The sequence below is a fragment of the Pteronotus mesoamericanus genome, unplaced genomic scaffold (genome assembly GCF_021234165.1).
Source record: "Pteronotus mesoamericanus isolate MK-2021 breed Mesoamerican mustached bat unplaced genomic scaffold, CSHL_Meso_final contig_56, whole genome shotgun sequence".
NCBI classification, from domain to species: Eukaryota; Metazoa; Chordata; class Mammalia; order Chiroptera; family Mormoopidae; genus Pteronotus; species Pteronotus mesoamericanus.
In genome coordinates this window covers 8021379-8030035 of record NW_026555201.1, presented here as the reverse complement: position 1 = coordinate 8030035, position 8657 = coordinate 8021379, and positions in this window count along the sequence as shown.

Genomic DNA, 8657 nt, shown 5'->3' with positions numbered 1-8657 from the left:
CACGACGGCGCCCAAGAGAGCAGAACTCGCCGAGCCCAGGCCCTGGAAGGGGCGGGCCCCACATGACGCAAAGTGCCGCTCCCCACAGATGTCCCCGGGGACACCCGGCTTGGCTGGCGGGTCGTCCTGCCTCTGCTGATTCCTTGTCGTTGGCCTCAGGTTCTGGAGAGTCTTATTCATTCCTCTGGGATTGGGACGTGTTGAGGAGACGAAGCAAACAGTGAAAGCTGGAGGAAGACCAGAACTGCAGAACTAGTGAAGAGTTGGACTGCCCTGGCAAGGCTCTCCTCTGGCATGGATGGATCTGAGACCTGCCATTACTTATTTTAAAAGTTTATTTCTAGTCGTCCTGTCACAAAACCGATACATTGAGGAACACCTGAAAGACCCAGAAAAAAATGGAAAGAAGAAAATAATCACTCATAGGCCCACTCAGCTGAAGACAACCAACAACCGCTCTAAATGTTTTGGCACATTTTCCTCCCAACTTTCATGAAATTTAAACAGGTCAATGTGTGTATATGAACTGATTATTGGAAAAGATGTACATAAATGCCAACAACAGAAAAACAAGAGAGAACAAAGTAGAATAAAATTGTAGTTATTTTCTTCACGAGGCTGTCCCTTTCTCCATACTGTATTTGGTTTTACTGTGTTCTCTTCTCACTGGGCATTCTTGATGAAACACTGTTTGACCACTTTGGCCTTCCTCAAAGGGCTTCACAGTATCTTCCTTTTGCTTTCAATTTGGAGTTTAAGTAAAATTGACTCTTGTTTTGAAATTGTCTACACTTAGCTGTAACATCCCACAGTTGGCATGATACAAATGCTACTGACAATAGAGGAGATGCATCGAAAGTGATGAGAAGAACCCAGCCTTAATAACTACAAGAGTGGACAACTACCATTAACTGAAAAAATATGAACACTTCCTTGAAACTTTTCAGATTTTCAGTGTTTGGGAATGGCGCCCCCTATGAAATCAACAGTGATGATACACTATCATTTAGTATTACCGAATTTTTCAAGTCGCTCTCACCTAAATTATTATACAACATATTTTTTTGAAAATTGGTAAAGGCAGTACCGTTTGGGCAAGAGTTTCTATATCCCTTTGTTCAAATGGCTAAGATTTTATTACCAATCTGTCCATGCTTAAGAAGCTCTGTGTGTCTCTCAGAGGGACTACATGAATAAGGTGAGCAAGGAGGCAAGATATCATTACGTATTTGGTAGCTCTCGAATTGCTAGAACATGGGAGTCACACTCAGATGCAGAGGAGCCAGGAGATCATTGTGGGTGAGAGAAGCAGTTAGCAAAGTCTACTTTGCCACATTTTCTGATTTACAAAAAAGAAAGAATTTTAGGTGAAAGCCAGATTAGTCATATGTGGAATCTATATAGATTATGTGAAATCTCTTGTATTTTCAGTGTGGGTAGTTAGTATCAGGCCATGCTCCCTCCCTATTCCCTAGAATTGCCTCTGAATTTTGAATTCTATATCATCAGATTATATCACTCACTTCTCTTCATTCTTGCTGTCATCTTCTGCTCCCCCCCACCTCAATTCTGTCTCCTCATTTTTAGACTGTATAGTTCCTTCTCATTGTAATTCTCTTCAATACTAATCATGTCTTAATTCTTGGTGGTTTACAATATATGTAGAAGAGATTATGATCTTTCCAATATCCTGGACTCAGTTCCTTGATTACTCTCCTCCAGTGATCTTGTCCTCCACCTTGTTTCAGCCACTTGTATGAGCACCCATCCCCTAAAACATGTCATTAGCAATAACTGCACCCCATCCATGCTTTCTATTTTATGAACCAACTCTCTGACTATACTGCCTGTTCTTGCAGTGCATTCCCTTTAGTACTCTGACTTCAACAATCCTTTCTTACCAGAATACCAATCCAAAATCCTGTTCCATGCTCCTGAGGTCCTCATTTTTCTCCTTATTCCTAAGTCCACACTCAATTATTATAACCCCTCCTTTGCTTATGCTCTCCATTTTCGTGCTCCTCTCTCACTTTGTTGAACTCTCTTGGCAAATCTACCATCATGATTAAGTCTAATCTTCCAAATTTTTGCTCTGCATCCATGCACCAAAGTGTAGCTGCACTGGGATGGGTGGGGGAAACAAACCTTGATAATTGGATTTAGTTTAAAATCAAAGCCATCACTCTCAAGTGGGGCATTTATGCTTCCAGGCAGTTACACTATGTGCCTTTAGTCCATTTACTCTTAGTCTCCTCCACAACTGTTTTATGTTTTCTTTTTTTCTCCTCAATTCCCATAATCTTCTCCCTAATCTTCAGGCTCCACTGATGATGACCTTGAGAATACTGATACATCAGAAGAAAACTTCCACAGAATCTCACTACCACATCGAGATACCTGGCAACATATTTACCAACATACACGCTCTCCGCTTTTTCATAGTTGAATTACCTAGGCTCCTATCTAAGCCTAATCCTTTCACTTATGCACTAGATCCTATCTCCCGTCTCCTAGGCAAAGACATCAAGGACAGCAGTTCTCACTCCTTGCCATATCATCAATTTCTCACTCCTCATTGATCAATCCCATCAGCATACAAATATGATGTTATTTCTTCTCACCTTAAGACAAAGAAAAATTTCTTTGATATCACTTCCCTCTTCTATCAATGACACCATTTCTCTGCTCCTTTTTGTAATAAAGTATTGAATATTCTTGCTGTCTCCAATTTTCCTCCTTTTATTTTCTCTTAAACCCACTCTAATTAGAACCCCCCTCCCCTACCTTACTTCAATGAAACTGCTCTCTTCAGGGTCATCTATGTCCACATCATTGCCTAATATAATAGGTTTTAGTGGGGAACAGCGAGGGCAGTGGACAAATGGTGGTGCCCCAGCCCCTTTCCCAGGGAGGTCAGGAGTGGGCAGCGTCCTGAGTCATGCATGTTCCTCCTTCTCCCCTTCCTTTTTTTTCCCCCAAAAGGAAAAAAAAATAGTTTTTAGTCCTCATTTTACTTGACCTATCAATAATTTTTGATACAGTTGATCACCTCCTTCTTGGACACTTTCTTCACTTGTCTTCCACATTCACATATATTGTCACTTACTTCACTAGTCTTCAGCTTTCTTTGTTGTCCCTCCTCTTTTCCTTTAACTCTTAGGGTTGAAGTGCATGATTCTCCTCTTTATTTACATCCACTCTCTCGATGATTTCAACCAGTGTTGGGGCTTTAAACAACATTTACCTACTGAGGACTGCCTTGTATGTTTAACTCAGACCTCCCTTTTGAACTCCAGACTCATGTCTAAATTTGAACTCTTCATCATGCCTCTCAAATCTAATTTTACTCACATTTCCCCCTCTAGGTTACTCCATCCTTCCAGTTGCTCGAACCAAAATAGATAGAGTCACCTTTGACTCTATTTCTTCATAGCCCACATTCAATCCCGCTAGCAAATCCATCCTACTGATTCTATTCAGACTATATCTAAAATTTGACATTATTACCCACCTCAACTGCTGCCACCCCAGATTTGAGTCATCATTCTGTCTTATCTGATTACTATAGTTGTCCCCTAACTAAAAGTAGCTTTCACTATTGCTTTCTACAAGCTTTCCTCAATACTGCATTCAGAGTGATCCTTTTAAATTAAGTTTGATTACATCTCTCCTCTGTTCAAAAGCCAACACCGACTTCTAATTTCAGTCAAAATAAAAGTCAGACTCCTTATACTGTCTGAATTTTCTCTCTCCACACCTCTCTTCCCCTCTGCTCTGTTACCCTGTGATATTGTTTCTTTGTTCATTCCGCTTTAGCCACACTGTCTCTTTGCTGGTCCCTGAACACACCAGGTCGAGTGTCACATTAGAGCTTTTGCACATGCTATTACCTTACTTGGTATGATCTTTTCACAAGGCAAAGTTCTACCCTGACGTCCAAATTTAAAATTGCAGTGGCCTATGTACTGAAATTCAGGCTGGCATGTGACTGAAATGGGCAATAATATATGGCTTCGGGGGGACCAAGTCATTCAGACCTCTTAGTCTTTCTCTGGATCTGTATAGGAATGTGTAGCAGTTCTGGCCACCTCTGAAACCCTTTTGCCACCATGTGAAGATAACATGCAAAAATTATTCCTTCAGTTCTCTCTCCCCCGCCTATGTATATATAATTTTTATATATAATTAGGATTCCATTGTCTTGTAACTCAATTATTTCCCATTTAAGATATCAAAACATTTTTCTAACAATCTATTATTTCACAACATGATATATACTACAATTTTAATAATTCTTTTATTCTTTTAGGGTTGATGGAAAAGATTATTGGTGATTTTATTTCTTACCTTGTGTTTTCTGAAATTTTTCAAGTTAAATTGCATTGTCTCTATGATTAGAAAACTCTGAAATATAGAAAATAATTTCTTCCAATACTTTCATGGTTGAGCCCATTTGATTATTTTCTTTTTAAATCATCTTTGTGGCCTTTTGCACATCATGCTGGGTTGCTATAATAACTTTTCCTAGTCATTGTTGACTTTATTAACCAAAAAATTGGCTTAAGTCTGATTTTTTAAATCAAATAATTTTAAGTCAAGGGCTTTCATGCTAATTTCAATATTAGCTAAGGTTCTAATTTTTTGAAGCCAACATTTATTTACCCTTAGAAGAACCCCAAACATGTGAAAAAACCTGAGAATATGGCAAAATTTTTTCTCTTACAGTAAAACATTTACTGAAATTGTTTGCAGTTTGAGACTATGAAAGGGCTCAGAGAGCTTATTCCAATTCCTGCATTTTACAGATGACAAAACTGTTAATGGCTATAAGAACCCTGGATGCAATGTTTGTTGAAAAAAAACTTTAAAAATGCTTACAAAACCAAATCTCATTGTCATGTCATGTCATGTTATAAGCACAAATCTCGTATATTTTTCTTCTCAATGATTTGGCTTTCTTTTCATTGCTATTAAATAAATATCCCAAATAAATCCTGTATTAATTGGTTCAGGTTGACATAAAACATCACAGACTGTGTGGCTTCAATAACAGAAATGTATTTTCTCACAGCTTTGGAGGCTGTAATTCCAAAATCAAAGTCTCAGCAGGGTTCAATTTCTGGTGAGAGCTCTTCTCCTTCTGGCTTGTAGATGGCCTTTCCTTGGTTGGTACGCAACAGAGGGAGGGAAAGGGAGAGAAAGAGAAGAGAGAACATATTCCTGTGTCTCTTATTACAAGGGCACTAATCCTATCTGATCAGAGCCCCACCCTTATGACCTCATGTAACCTTAATTCCTTCCTCAGAAGCCCCTTCTCCAAGAACAGCCAAACTGAGATTAGAGCTTCAACAAATGAATTTGGGGAGTGGCACGAGCATTCAGTCCATAAGAAACCCTCTGTACCTAAATTCAAGAAATGATGTTATACCATCTGGTTTCAGATGGACATCCTAAAAACACCTGGTAATTAATTATCCACATCTTCTGGTCTTTCACAGTGGACATGGTTCCTCTTATTCTTCTTGTACTGAGTTTATTTAATTGTTCTGGACTCTTGAAAGAAAAATAAAGGCTCAGATTTTTATCTTGGTAATGGCACATAACAAGTTTACATATGAAAATGTTCAGCATATTTGAGTCTAAAATATTAATAATTTTTTTAGATCAAATAGCCTTTCTTCGGGGTTTATCCTGACAGTCCCATAGCATTAGTCCCTCATCACGCAATCCTTCTTGAATTTTTCCTTATTTCAATGTTCCCTTATTTTGAATATTTTCCTTATTTCTTGATATTTAGTATTCCTACATTCTTGATTTTTCTGTTTTCTTAGCTTACTCCTCCTCTGACTTGAATTATGTCCCCACAAGCTGAATTCTTTTATCTTTTTATTCTAGATCTTAGAGATCTCAAATAATGTCATTCTTCATCTATTCTCCCTACATGGACCACTTTCATATTTGTGTCCTCAGCCTTAACCTGCCCTGTACATTCGCTTCTTAACTCCTATCTCAGGATTTATTAAATAGTTTTATTTCCATTTCTTGCTTTCACCTCAAATCAGCATTCCCTAAACTGATCATTGCCTATAAAATCAACTTTCTTGTTTCTGGTCACACAGGCCTAGGAAACTCTTAGTAATTTTGACTGATTGGTTGATATATCCAGAAGAATTTACTGAGCACCTATTGTAGCAGGTATTGTGCTAGTCACCAAATCTTACCCTTCTGTAATGTTTTGACCATGTGTCTGGGTCTTTTCCAATTTTTCTGTCCTAGTTATTTTATGTTTGGATTTTTTGAATATCTTCTGCCTACTGAACCTACATTTAAGACAAAAGTGAAAAGTCACGACCTGTGTTATGGGTTGACTTCTGTACCCCCCCAAATACATGTTTAAGTCCTAATCTCTTAGGACTTAATTGGACCTTAATTGGAAATAAAGTCTTTGCAGATGCAATCAAGTTAAGATGAGGTCACAAGGGATTAGGGTGGGCTCTAATCCAATGACTAGTGTTCATATAAGAAGAAGGGAAATTTGGACACAAAGACACAAAAGAAGGCCTAGTGATAATAAAGGCAGAGATTGGAGTGATGTCATGAGTTAAGGAAATTCAAGGATTGCTGGCAACCACCAAAAGCTACAAGAGGCATGCAACAGATTATCTTAGCCTCTAGAAGAAGCCAGCCCTGCTGACACCTTGATTTTAGACCTCTAGAACTGTGAGAAGAAATTTCTGTTGTTTTAGGCCATCCAGTTTGTAGTAATTTGTTATGGCAGCCCCAGCAAAGTAAAATAGTTTGTGAAGTCTTATATAATATCCCCAAAGTTAATCATTCTTTTCTTGGTTCTATAACACTCAGTACTCTTTTTGTTGTTGTTGTTATTTCCCCTGGGGGCTTTATGAAGGTTGGGGTATAATGGGGGAGTCATAGCCTTCTTCATGTCAGTCATCATGCAAGGTACTATATCAGCTTCTCAAAGTTTTATCGTTTTGTCTTTCAATTTAGATCCACATTTGGAATTTACTTTTTGTAATTGATAAGAGGTAGGGGACCAAACTTTGCTAATGTGGTTTTTAGTAAAAAGATGGGTTGCTAGTTCAACTCCAGTTTGTTTTATACAACAAATCCTATTGTAATGATTTTATATTAAAATGAGTAATATGTTTATAAACTGTCTATAAAGTCATAAAATGTAAGGTGTTTTTTGGCTTACCTTTATGGAAGTGAGGTTATTTCTTTTGACAAAAGCTTCCAATAACATACAGTTTAAGAATGTAGCTCCAGAATAGACAGTTTCACAGCTATTCTGTGTTCCACTTACTAAGTCTTTTGAGTATGATGGTTAAAGTAGAGACTGGGCAAATGTAAATTCATAAAAAAATCTCCCAGCGACTCTGGGATGACATTATTCTTGGTATATCTATACTTCATCTTTGTACTGGAATGACAACAATATGACAGATATTCAGATTCATCAAATTTTTCACCATCATTTCTTAAACTAATACCATATTCCCTCTTTCCTGATTTTGGTCAGGACACTCTCCAATGTGTTCTACATCTGGGATAGCATACAGCAATCTGGCGTTTGTTTATCCAGACTATTCTTTGCCATCTGTACCCCACTCCCACTGGGCTTTGCACCTCTTGCTAGTTTGCAGATGTTAGTCCCTTGAGAATCTACCTACTTGTCTTCCGGGATTAAGTATTATCTCATTCAAAAAGGCTGATTTATAGAAAGTGCTCACTAAATTTAGGGATTAATATTATTGTTAAAATAATAGAATTGAAAATGCATCCCCAAGAATAAGACACTTCTCTAAAGAGGATGTACAGATTACCAATAGACATGAAAAATATTGTCACTAATCATCAGAGAAATGCAAATTAAAATCACAATGAGATATCATCTCATACCTATCAAAGTGGCTATCATAGTTAAATCAATAAATAAGTTTTGGTGATGGCATTGAGAAAAAGGAACCCTTATGCGCTATTTTTGGGAATACAGATTTGAGCAGCCACTATGGAAACAGTATGGATGGTCCTCAAAAAAATAAAAAATGGAACTCCCTTATGACCCAATGATTCTATTTCTGGGTATAAATTCAAAGAAACCAAAAACACTAATTCTAAAGAATATGGGCACCCTTATGTTCATTGTAGCATTATTGACCATGGACAAGATGTGGAAGCAACCCAAGTGCCCATCAATAGACGAGTGGATAAAAAAAGTGGTGGTACATATACAATGAAATGTTAGTTGGCCATAAAAAAAAGAACGAAATCTTACATTTGAAACAGCATGGATGGACCTAGAGGGTATTATGGTAGGTGAAATAAGCCACTCAGAGAAAGACAAATACCATATGATTTCACTTACATGTGGAATCTAATGAACAAAACAACAAACAAAATAAAAGTAGACTCATAGACACATAGGACAGACGGTTCCAGAAGGGAGGGGAGTTGGGGGACTGGGTGAAAAAGGTGAAGGGATTAGGAAGTACACATTGGTAGTTACAAAACAGTCACGTGGATGTAAAATACAACATAGGGAATATAGTTACTAATACTGTAATAATTATGTATGGTGCCAAGTGGGCACTGGAAATATGAGGAACACTTTATAAAGTATATGATTGTCTAACCAC